The following is a 12,586-nucleotide window of genomic DNA, read 5'->3' as shown; positions in this document are numbered from 1 at the left end:
GAGGTGAAGGAAAAAATGAGCGAGGTGCTACCAGCAATTCAAACAAATGAGTTTGAAAAATGTATCCAAGAATGCAATAGCAGATTTGACAAATGTATTACATGTCCTGGAGAGTACTTTGAAGGTGGTAAGTTGTTTGGTAAAACACAGTAGGATCGCCCCTCCTCTGTCAAAGAGAAAACTTTACTCTTGAAAACACCAACATTCTCTGTTGACCATTGTGTTAGTCTGGGTAGACTAGAGAAACGTATTCATAGACACTCATATGTGGATAAGAAAGAGCTTTATATAAAGAGTAATTGTACATTAAGAAAACATCCTAGCCTAGTTCAGATCAAGTCCACAAGTCTGATATTAACCCATATGTCTGATACTAATCTACAAAGTCCTCTTTAGACTCATGAAACACAGACAATGACATCTAATGCCGGAAGATCACAGGCCAGTGGGTGGGAAGTCTTGTGGATCCAGTGGCGTTGTAACCATCTCAGTGCTGGTAGGGCTCTCCACATGGCTTCTCCAGCTCCGAGGTTCTGGCTGCCACCAGCCTGTCTCCATGCGGCTTGTCAACAAGAATGTCTCGCAGGGACTGAGCCTGTGTCCTGCCTCCATCGAGCTATTGATCTCCTTAGCGCCTCCAGATGAGGTCATCAAGTTGTGACCTGATTGACAGGCTAAACTCCACCCCTTCACGCATAAGTCTTAAATTAACAGATTATGCAACTACCACAACCATGAACTTGAGGAACTCAACTGGTGTAAACATGACCTGGGTCAGTCACTTTGGGATGCACTTCTAAGACGTTGGCCTGTTATGGATCTCTGCCTTAGTTCATAACAGTTCTCTACAGGATTTGTCATGCCCTTGATGTGACAATAAATAAGAACAATCTCACCTTCCTACTTAAAAAGAACAACAAAAAATGCAAATATTGGCAAATAGGACTTAATCCATGTTGTTTATAACTCCCAGAACTGAAAGTGGGGTTCACATAATCAATTTAATATTTGTGTTCACTCCTCTCCCACTTTGGTAAGAGACTACCAGAGGCTAACTTACACCTTCATTTTCACAGGACTGTAGGGAACTGGAGACAGTTGCAACAAGGGCGCCTTGATGTAATACATTGTTAAATGGATAGATTTGTCAAGACTATGTACAGATGAGAATGCCTCCTCATAAAACAGAATCCCATATTTTTGTGAAGAAGTTTACCACCCTGCTATGGGACTCATGTTTTTGTTTGTTGGTTTTTTTGCCACTCAAGAGGCTTTCTCCATTTTATTTCTTTGGAAAAGGAAAGTCTTTCCATCACATATGGTAGAGATATATATCTATGTATATTTATATATAATTTCTTTTATTGTTGGAAGTTCCAAAGGCTGAGTCTAGTCATTTTTCCTTATTATTTTTGCCTATAATACCTTTTCACCCTGCCCCTCTGGCCCAGGCCCAGGTTCTGAGGCAGGTGCAGTCAGGTATGAGTGGAATGGGTAGTGGTGGCCAGGAAGCCTCCCCGCCCAGCTCAGAGACCTGGTGAGGGGCACCTGGAAGGGGTGGGGCAGGGGCAGGGGTGAGTAGAGGCCACACAGATGGGCACTCCTGTTTTTGTGGGAGGTTCACAGCTCATCGGTCACCGGGCATGGGAGGAGGCTGGTCAGGGGCTGGGGTACTTGCTCACAGTAGTTGCCAGCTCTCTCCACCCTGCCACCCCACCACCCAGTCTTGCGGGTTGGGGGCAGAGAGAGTGAAGAAAAATACAAGGGCTGAGGGCCAAGCCTGTAGTATTAAATTAAAAAGATGGCGCGGGGGAGCGGGGTGCCAGCCCCAACCCGCTGCTACTACTATTACTACTACTCGGATTCAGTAATGCACAATTGTACGGTTGAGATATATAAGCATTATATTAAAGTCATTGAAAGCATGAGAGATAATACAATAATACAGTCAGGCATGTTACATGGTACCATTGCTCACCTCAGCCCAGCTTGGTGGTCCCCGTGGAGAGAGGGGGAAGGGAAGGAGGGTAAGGGAACAAGGGAGAGGGGAGTAACCAGGGAGTGAGCAGCAAGGAGCTCAGAGTCAGAGAGAGAGATCTATATGGCTGACTCACACCTATATACCTTTTGGGGGCAAGCCAGCCCACTAATTACAGGTAGAGACATACGTCACAGGAAGGGACTGCACACTATAGGTTACACAGTAATGAGGGGATGGTCTAGGAGCATACATGCAGTAGGAAGAGGGACAGCAGGTTTGGCCTGTCCCTGGCCCAACTGATAGAGACCATTATCAGTAGGATGTGAACTCCTCCTACAGGAGCCTGTCCATTGTCCCCAGAGGCAGGGAGCAGGCCCACCCCTGTGGTGGGATGAGACAGCAGTCTGGCAACTGATTGCCTTCAGGGGAGGGAATGCCTGCGCATCTGACCTCCCCCCACACAAGCCTCCTCCAATTTTTATTGCTGGTGAATTAGAAAGTTGCTTTTCCCTTCCTGTCTTGGGGAGTTGAACTGAGGACCCCAGAGGAGGAAGGGAGTGACACTCTCCCCTCCCCACCACCAACTGGCAGCCATGCCAAGCCTACTCTGGACCACCTCAGTGTTCCTTCAGGTCAGCCTGCTTCTTTCAGGGCAATCACATCCTTCCTCCCTCAGGCTCAGACTTGGAGGGGTGGGTAGCGCACCAAAAGTCAAGCAGAATTTTCTAATGGAAGGAGAGGGGAGGCCTTGCAGAAGTGACCTGGGATGTTCATGTTCTGGGCGTGACAGGAGGAGGATGCTGGGGTGCTCGAGTTGGGGAAGACAACAGGAAGACATCACAGAAACTCATCCAACGTCAGAAAGGACAAGGGGAATGCTCAAGAGAGGCAGGCAGCACTTAATAGCTGTCGTCAAAGCTGGAGTGTGGTCCTGGGTGTGGGGTTAGCCAAGCAGAGGAGGCTGTGTGGCGTACTTCGGGAGGGCAAGTCTTCCTAGGCACCAAGCCTCAGCTCTCCCCAGCACACACACACGGACACTCACTCAGGACCAGGCCAGGCTCTGAGGCCTGAGCCCAAAAGATCTTGGAGGGAGAGGCTGGCAGGTAGCCCTCTCAACCATGGGCAGGCCTTCTGTTCCCACCTGCCTTGCCAACCTGCCCAGGGGAGGGAGGGGAGTACTGCAGGAAGGCCAGGGCAGGAGCCCAGGGACCTGTCTGCCCACCCCTAGGCAGGCCCCATCTGGCTGCACGGCCAAGGCCCTGAGCAAGCAACAGTGAACAAGGTATGGCCAAGGGGAGCAACCACAAAGGGGCAGGGTGGCCCCAGCTCCTACAAAAGGGGCCAAGAGAGCGTGGGCTCCCTACTGCCAAGGACCCTTCCCCTACTTGCTCTGCCTGCCCCTTATGCCCTCCTTGGAAAGAGGGTCCAAGTGGGCTGTCCAGAGAGACAGGGGATTCATGTTTCTGTAAAGGAAATAAACAAGACCCGCTGCCATCAGGGGGATCCCAGCTCGAGAGCTTGTGACCCACAGCAAGCCTCAGGACAGAGCAGACTCGCTCTTCACGGTTTCCAGAGAATGCCGATCTTTACAGGAGCAGACAATCTCATCCTTCTCTAAGGTGGCTGCCTACTTTTTGGTTCACAGCCCAAAGTTAAACCCCCTGCACCACCGATTTCCTGTGCCAGCATCATCATTGGACCTAGAGGCTATGCTTGTGTTTAATCTACGGACACATGCAAGATGTTCCAACCCCAGTTCGTGGTTCTGTGTCTTGCAGTTTGGTATGTCTAAGAAAAGACCAGAGGATCGTGTGTTTGTCAGAGTCTGATCCTTTACCATTACAACTCTACTCTCGTACAGGGTTTGCTTATGTATTCAACCACCTCTGTGGTTAGCCATTAAACACCAGACTTAATATTACTGTGAGTGCAGCAATGAATAAGAAATTATTTCTGTCTTCTAGAAGCGTACAAGCGAATGAAAGAAACAAACCATGAACTAAAACCATTGGACAGTTTGTTAGGACTCTGAGCTCAGAGGAGGGAATCCTATCCTGATTTTGAGCTCAGAGAGCTACTCTCAACAAAGATTGCATTGTGCTGGCCCTTTAAGCAAAGATGGCAAACGTTATCCTGATGAAGGAAAGGGGATGGGGACAGGAAGATGGCAGGACTCTTTTCAGGCAGCTTCTGAAACTCAATGCCATGGGGTTGATTCACACTCATAGCAACCGTCTAGGACAGAGGAGAACTGTGTCTCTGTGCTTCGGAGGCTGTAACTATGGGAATTTCTAGAAAGCTTCATATTTCTCCCTCAGAGCAGCTGGTGGTTTCAAACTGATGACCTGGAGGGTGGCAGTCCAACAAGTTGCCACAAAGTTGAGGCATGGATGGTAGATCTGTCCTGTCTTTGTTTGGAGGAACTGGAAACAATTTGGGGTGAAGAGATGAAGCTGGAGTTGTGAAGCTGGTAATAAAAGCAAACTGTTCAAGATTCCATCGAGAATAGTAGGGAGTCGTTCAATGCTTTTCAACGATGAGGCATGCAACTAGATGCATGCTTTAAAAGAATATTCTAGAGAACATAATTTGAAGAAACGATTAGAAGGCGTATGTTGTAGATCACGAAACCAGATAGTCAGCGGTTATAATAGGGTTGGTGAGATTACTGGATGGCTTGAACTTGATGGGAACTTACACTCACTTTGAGTCGATTTGAATGCTTCGTGACTCACAGGGCATGGGGATTTTAAAGGGGAGGTTTACAAAATGCTAAGAGGAACAAAAGAGCTCTGGTGGTGTCCGGAGTTACAAATTAAACCGCAAACTGCAAGGACAGTAGTTTGAGCCCCGTAGGCACTCCACAGGGCAACGATGAGGCTGTCTGCTCCTATAAAGATCTAAGGCTTGCAACTAGGGGGACATGGAGATACTAAATACATGGTGCTTTGGGCAGTGAAATGCCAGGTTGTGATCTGTTGGGCAGGGATCTGCACATGGAAGAAGTGATCCAGGAGGTTTCCCCCTGGCACCAAGCCCTACGTAGGGTAAACAGAGCTCAATAAAACAGGACATCGAATTGTGTAGGGCAACAACTCACGGGCTACAGCCCAAGGTGAATCTTTACTCGCATTGACTCCTCATACCATCAGTGTCTGGAGTGTGTGTCACTGGGAAAATTGATGTCATCAGTGTAATTGCCTTATACCCCTGGGGGATGATTGACAATGCTGTACTTTTGTTTATAGGGGTTTTTGTTTTCCTGACTTCAGCCTTTTTTGTCCCCGTCTCTCTTGGTTTGATTATTTGTTTGCTGGTTGGTTTGTTCCCAGTGCTGCTGTAGTTGGTCCGATGGGGGCTCAATCTTGTCATAAAACGACGGCCAAAGTAAACCCCAGTCGTGCATATCCCATAGACAAGCAGATGGATTCAGGGCATCTACTTAACTCTAGCCCCAATACAAGAACACTTAGTTCTGATAACATAGTGCTTCTCGATCCTCACCTTCATGAAATGATCACTGGAGATAAGGGTGCTACAGCACAGGGTGATGAAGAAAGGAGATGGTGCCTGCCTCTCCATCAGAATAGTGTCTGGGGCCTTGAAGGCTTATCTTCAAACAAGCAGTCATCTGAGTGAGGAGTCAACTAAGTCCACATGGAAGAAGCACACCAGCTGGTGTGATCCAAAGATGACAATAACAATTCAAATATGATGAAGGGAAATGTATCAGAGATAAACTTGTGAACACCCCAGTTTTTGAAGGCTTTGGAGGACCGTGGGAGCCCAAAACTCATCTGCAGAGTATCTAGTCAGATGAAGCCGCTGGCCAATGCCCTCAGCCGCAGCAAAGGTCTGGAACAGCCTTCCTATCAGAGAGGATGGTCATCCTGATTCTGCTGGATCAAACTTGGTACTTGGTCAGTTGCTCTCCTTCTAGACCCAACCTGAATTTGTTCTAGGTGCAAGGCTCTCTTGCTTGTTCCATGACAAACATTCCTTCCCTGACTTTTAAAATACTCACGGAGGTCTTTTCTTTCTTGCTCATTTGTTGGTGTTTTTATATTACTATTGTTTTATCCTTACCACTTCATTTTGGTTTGGTTCTATATGGTTTCTGTTGGGTTTACCAGTTCGTGAGGCACAGACGGAATGGATGCAGAGAGATAATACCCGATGCAAGGGTTCGTGGGGTGGGGGAGGGGATAGGGAGGGTGAGGAAATTTTGGGAGTAAACAATGAAGGCCGGGGAGAGAGAGCAAGGGAACTGAATGTGGTCACACAACTCATTGTAAAGGTAATTTCATCATGGAGCGGGGAGAAAGAAAACATTCTGAAATTGATTGTGGTAATGATTATCCAATTCTTTTTGACACGATTGAATGATTGAGTTGCATGACATGTGGATTATGTGCCAATAAAACTGGGGGGTGGGGTGAGAAGGGGGGATCTAAGTCTTGGAAACCCAAAGAAGCATTTCTCTTGTGTTCTTCAGTCACTAGGAGTTGGAATCTATTTGATGGCAGTGACTTTTCTTTTTAATTATTTTTGTAAATCATTTTATTGGGGCTCATACAACTCTTATCACAATCCATACATCCATCCATTGTGTAAAGCACACTTATATCTATTTGTTGCCCTCATCATTCTCAAAATTCGCTTTCCACTTGGGTTCATGGAATCAGCTCCTCACTTTCCTTTTTCCACTCCCCCCCTCCCTGCTCCCCCCTCCCTCATGAAACCTTAATAATTTATAAATTATTATTTTATCTTATCTTGACTTTTTTTTTTAAAGGACAGAATTTGTTACCTAATATCTACTTTCTTCTTTGGTTATGGATAGTTTGTTGTTGTTGCGGCTTGTTAATAGATCAATAAATTGGAATTGCTGACCATAGAAATAGGGTCTTTTCCCCCTTCCCAAGCCATTTTATTGGGAGCTACTACAGATATCATACCATTCTGTAGTTCAATCACAACATGTACAATTGCTACCACAATCGATTTCAAAACATTCTCTTTCTTCTTGAACTCCTTGACATCAGCTCCCCTTTACCCCTCACTCTTCTCCACGGTATCCCCAGGAACCCTTACTCTACTTGTCTCTGTATGTTCATCAATCCTGGGTTTCATCTACCGAAAAACAGAAAAACAAGTAAAAATTCAAGAGGGCTACCGCCGATGACAAAATACATCAGGGCTAAACCCCAATATGGAAAAACAACAGCCAAAACCCCCACAGAAAGTGCTGAAAATCAGATCAGGCCCAACGCGTATTGGGGGGGTCAACTGACAAGGTTTTTACTGTTCAAGTCAGGTTTATCATTTTGAGCCCCTTTAGCTATTTCTCCAATGTACTCTGTTTTGTAACCAGTTTCCCTCATCCCTCTATTAAGGATAGACAGAAACCACTGGAAGCTTATTTACTGGGTAGATCTCACAAATGTATCTTGGGCTCCCACTGTCATTCACAGGCTTCTGCAAACCAGAACCTTACAATTTAGGCTCTGATACGATTCCCTCCTTTGGTTTCAGACCATATGATTTACAATCCTTTGGTTTGCTTCTTCCATGTGGACTTAGTTGACATCTCATTTAGATGGCTGCTTGTTGGCAACAAGCCTTAAGACCCCTGAAGCTATTTTATCTGATAGCCGGGCACCATCTAATTTCTTCACCACACTTTGCTATATCACCCTTATCTTCTGTGTTCCCTTCCTGAGGGTGATTATCCAGCAGGGCCATGATGTGAGAACTAATTGTTCTTAAACTGGAGCTAGGTTTCAGGGTGAGCCCCAAACCCATTCCTGGGTGTGTGTGTGTGTGTGTGTGTGTGTGTGTGTGTGTGTGTGTTTAATCTACCTTGGCTTCCTTTAGAGACCTCCTTGTTGTTAATTTATGGTACAGTGTCTTATGGATCATCTCTCTGGAGCATAAAGAGCTTCCATTAATATTGCCATTGATTAGTCCCAGTACTAATTGTTTTTATAATCATTTTTTAGGGGCTCATACAACTCATCACAATCTGTACATACGTCATTTGTGTCCAGCACATTAGTACATATGTTGACTTCATCATTCTCACAACACCCACTTTCCACTTGAGCCCCTGGTGTCAGCTCATTTTCCCCACTCCCTCCCTGATCCCCCCTCCCCCCAAACCCCTGATAATTTATAATTTATTATTATTTTATCATATCTTACTCCAGTACTAATTTTTAAAACACAATTGACAGAGGGATATTGGACCCAGGTAGGCTAACTACATATTGCAATATCTGAATTATATGCATTATACAGAATAAATCCTTTTGTGGCTGGACTCTATTTACACAAACAATGGGAGTTGTTTGTCAGGGAAAACTTACAACAGTATTCATTGAGAACTTCAGTCGCAGGTTTGCCGGAATAATATATATCTTAATATATATTGATGTATTATCGGGCATAGATGTAGTAAGGCAATGCTTGTCTGCCTACTGACAGCTCAATACTCTTGGTGTAGCTGTCTTCCGCTTCTTCAAACACCATGATTTTTCCATCTTAAGTCCTTAGGTTACAGGTGTGTTTGAGGCAGGGTCCAGTCACCTAGTGGAATTTCTGCATTGGATCTCTCTGGTGCAGTCCAACGATATAGGACCCAATGCCCCGTGTTCTATTGCACTTGGTTTGGGTCCCCACAAAGAACTATGTCATTTCCAGGTGCCATTCATTATAAACTTTCTCATCATCATTAAACATAAAACACAGTATTTGGGAGGGGGGATCGGGGAGGGAGGGGGAAAATGAGGAGCCGACACCAAGGGCTCAAGTGGAAAGCGGGTGTTGTGAGAATGATGAAGTCCACATATGTACTAATGTGCTGGACACAAATGACGTATGTACGGATTGTGATGAGTTGTATGAGCCCCTAATAAAATGATTATTTTTTAAAAAATTGTATTATTTCATATGCTTTTCCTGCATGACTATTACATACAGTGTCTCTTTAAAATAGCACCTAGAAATGAACAATGTCAATAGTATAAACCCAGTGCATTTGTAATCGAAGATCGATGGCTGTGATATTTTTAACCCATAATTTTTCACTATTTTCTTAATGAATGAGGGTACTGATGGGGGTAAGAATGACCTAGCAGGCAGAAAAGAGGTCACTAGAAAGAAACACCTCACTTCTAGATCTGGGTTTGCCGCTTACACTCTGTGCCGACTCATAGTGACCCCCTGTGGGTTTCTGAGACTAACTGCTTATGGGAGTAAAAACCCCAGTCTTTCTCTAACGGAGAAGATGGTGGATCACAGTCCAAAAGGCAATCACTACACCACCAGGGTCCCTGAGGTCTACCACTTTAGCAGCCGTGAATTTAATTTAATTCCACTGAGTCTGTTTCACCATAAAATGGTGATAAAATGATATTTATTAATATATTTGTAGCAACTATATTAAGATTAGACTAAGTAACACGAGGAGGCCTCTGGATAACCCAAATGGTTAACAAGCTCCGCCCAGCTTTATTAAACTTTGACATAAGACACCTTCGGAGTCCCTGGGTGGTCCAAAAGGCTAGCGACCTCACCTGCTAAGCAGTAGATTGGCGATTGAAGCCCCCCTTTGAAGAAAAACAGGCCATTGAAAACCCGTATGTATTTCTGTTTTTGGAATATGAAATCCAGGATTGACGAACCTTTAAGGACAGCAAATAGAATAAGAGAGACGACATCAAGGAATCCAGGAAAAACAAGAATGTTCGGAAAGTGATTGTGGTGGCAATTGTACAATTCTGCTCGACGTGAGTGAACTATGGAATTACATGATATATTGATTAACTCCCACTTACTAATGCATTTAAAATAATAATCATAAATTTGAAAACCTTTTAAAAGAGAGAGAAAACCCTAAGGAACACAGTTCTGTTCTCATACACAAGGAGGCGCCTTCAGTTAAGGATTTAAGTGAAATGGGAGTTCAATCATTTAATACAGCTTTTGGTGCACAGAAGTGGGGGGGAAATACCATAAAGTTAGAGTGGTGTTAACATCGTGGGGATTGTAACTGATAGCCCAAAACAAACGATGCGCACCAATTGTTGCATGGAAAGCGAAATCGCTCTGTAAACTCGTACCCACACCACAAGGAGAAGTTAAAAAATAAAGAAAGATGAGGGTAGATGGCATCCGTGTTTGGGAGCTATTCATCCATCCATGCAACTAACGTTCACCTGCCGTTGGCCCTAACAATGAAGACTCGAAGGAAAAACAGCGATTGATGCCTCAGCGGGAACGACGATCCAGATTAATAGAATATGAGCGGGGAAATGCGCACTAGGTTGTTGGGGCTGAAAGAACGAGGAATCCACACGGGTTCGTTAGGAAGCAAGAGCCAAAGGCCAGAGAAAAGAACTAATGAACCAAACTCCATTTCCTAGCAATGATTTTTTTTTCCCCAGAAAGAATCACGATGATTCATTTAGACTCTAATCAGCAGTAGAAACCCCGTGCCTTCTTAGCGCAGTAGGCAGCGCGTCAGTCTCATAATCTGAAGGTCCTGAGTTCGAGCCTCAGAGAGGGCATTTACTTTTCTTTATCCTCCTGCATAAGAAGCCTTCCTGGGTGATGAAGCAGTTACACGCTGGGCTGCTAACCGAAAGATTAGCAATTCCAAACCACCAGCTGCGTCCCAACCGAAAGCTGAGACTTTTTACTCCTGTAAATTCATGAATTATTAGAATTACTACATTTATTGTATTGTTTATTCTTTTTGCTTCCCTCAATATTTACTTTTTCTTACTTCTTTGTGCAATATATAGTTTATTAAACCGATTGTGCTTCAACAATATTTATGAGTAGAATCTGAAATCTAAGTACTATGAAGATTGCAAAATTTGCCAGCATATAATTTTCACCTTCTTTCTTTATCAGTAGTTTGTTAATGCACTTGAATGATTTCCCCCCCTCCCCACACCAATGTCTTCATTAAATTCTCTGAACATGGAATTTAGAAATTAATATTTTGGGGACATTTCATTTGGTTTTAAATTTTCTTTTAAATATACTTTTCTATTTAATCTCACTTGGTTTATATTTTACACATACTCCCCATACAGAGTTCCAGTCTTGGAAACGCATGGAGCAGTTCTACTGTCTGATCGGATTGCTATGAGCGCCAATCAACTCAATGCAGTAAGCTGAGTGAGTTATGCATGTATGTAATTTTATGAAAAGAAATAGAATTTACCACCTTTCCTTTTTGCATTATTAAATTAATTTTAAAGATTAAATTTAGTAATATGGAGTAAAAAAATCCAATGTTCATGTTTGGAACTAAAGGTTATTATCACATTTTAAAAAGCAATAAATGATTGAAATTCAATGTTATTGAAATTGAAAATGCTGACTATAATTCCATTTATAAAATGTTCTCTTCAAATTATGTTTTCCAATTTGTTTAAATGGAATAGTGTTAAGTAAAAGAGACACTGCACTGACATTATTTTCATTGTAATCTGAATCTTAAGCCTTCATTTTACTGTTGGGAGGACAAACCACACAGAGCAAGTTGTCCCATGAAAGGTGGGAAATGGATTTGTCCTGGAATTGCTGAGTTATCTTACTTGCCTGTAATTATTAGAAGTCTTCTAGATCCTTTTAGCTCATTCTTTTAGTTCCTCCCTTAGAACAAGGATTAAATTGAGAAAATTTTTACATTTCCTTATCAAACTAGTCCTTCTTGAATTTATATCCTTCCCCCTACCCTTTTATGTCTTCCAGATGCCCTTAGAAATTGGATTACATTGAAAGAAACTGGGAACTCAAGCAAGGCAAAGGCTCAGGAAGCTTACAAGGGACAAGATAGACAAGACAGCAACAATTGAGCAGGCTCTTAAATACAGATAAATACAGATTTTATGTAGAAGAGGGCATTGATTCCGTTGGAGTCATGGGGGGTGGGGGGAGCTCTCTAGAGAAGTGATATTTGTGCTAAAGCTTGAATGACTGAGAGGGAGGAGTCGGAGCAAGGTTGGATAAGTTCTCAGTGGAAACTGTCAACTGGAGTGAGCCCTCTGTGATGAGCCAACCAACCTATAAACTAGGAACCAACAGAGAAGCCCAGGGATCTCCTATATGACATTAGATGTCTGCAGAGTTGAGTCCATGGTGAGCACATTCTGAACGCATTTCCTCTGAACTGTACCGCGACCCGAGCGGGGCTGTTGCTGGTAGGTGCCGTCAGGCGGATGCTAACTCAAAGCAACCCTATGTACAACAGAGTGAACCACTGACCAGCCCTGCGCCATCCTCCCAGTCGTTCTTAGATTTGAGCCCATTGTTGCAGCAATGGTGTCAATTCACCCTGTCGGGTGAGGGCCTTTCCCTTTTGCACTGCCCCTCTGCTTTACCGAGCATGATGTCCTTCTCCAGGAACTGGTCTCTCCTTGCCACATGTGCAAAGTCTCACCATCCTTGTCTCTAGGAGCATTCTGGCCGTACTTCTTCCAAGACAGCTTTGCCTATTCTTTTGGCAGTGCCTAGTACAGTGAACCCTCGCCACTTCGCGCTTCAACTTCCACGGCTTCACTCTATCACGGTTTTTGCGTAACAGCGCAT

The 12,586-nt window shown here is 44.1% G+C and overlaps 1 non-coding gene across 1 annotated transcript; it reads left to right on the top strand.

Moving 5' to 3' along the window:
• The first annotated feature begins 10,478 nt into the window (after positions 1-10,478).
• Positions 10,479-10,551, top strand: TRNAM-CAU. The gene has a single exon. It is a non-coding gene; the product is annotated as a tRNA-Met (tRNA).
• The last annotated feature ends 2,035 nt before the right edge of the window (positions 10,552-12,586 follow it).

Source organism: Echinops telfairi, unplaced genomic scaffold (assembly GCF_000313985.2).
Source record: "Echinops telfairi isolate 266 unplaced genomic scaffold, ASM31398v2 ScPeMD7_5868;HRSCAF=6743_0, whole genome shotgun sequence".
In the NCBI taxonomy this organism is placed as follows: domain Eukaryota; kingdom Metazoa; phylum Chordata; class Mammalia; order Afrosoricida; family Tenrecidae; genus Echinops; species Echinops telfairi.
The sequence above is the reverse complement of the archived record's forward strand: the minus strand, read 5'-3'. Positions and strand labels throughout refer to the sequence as shown.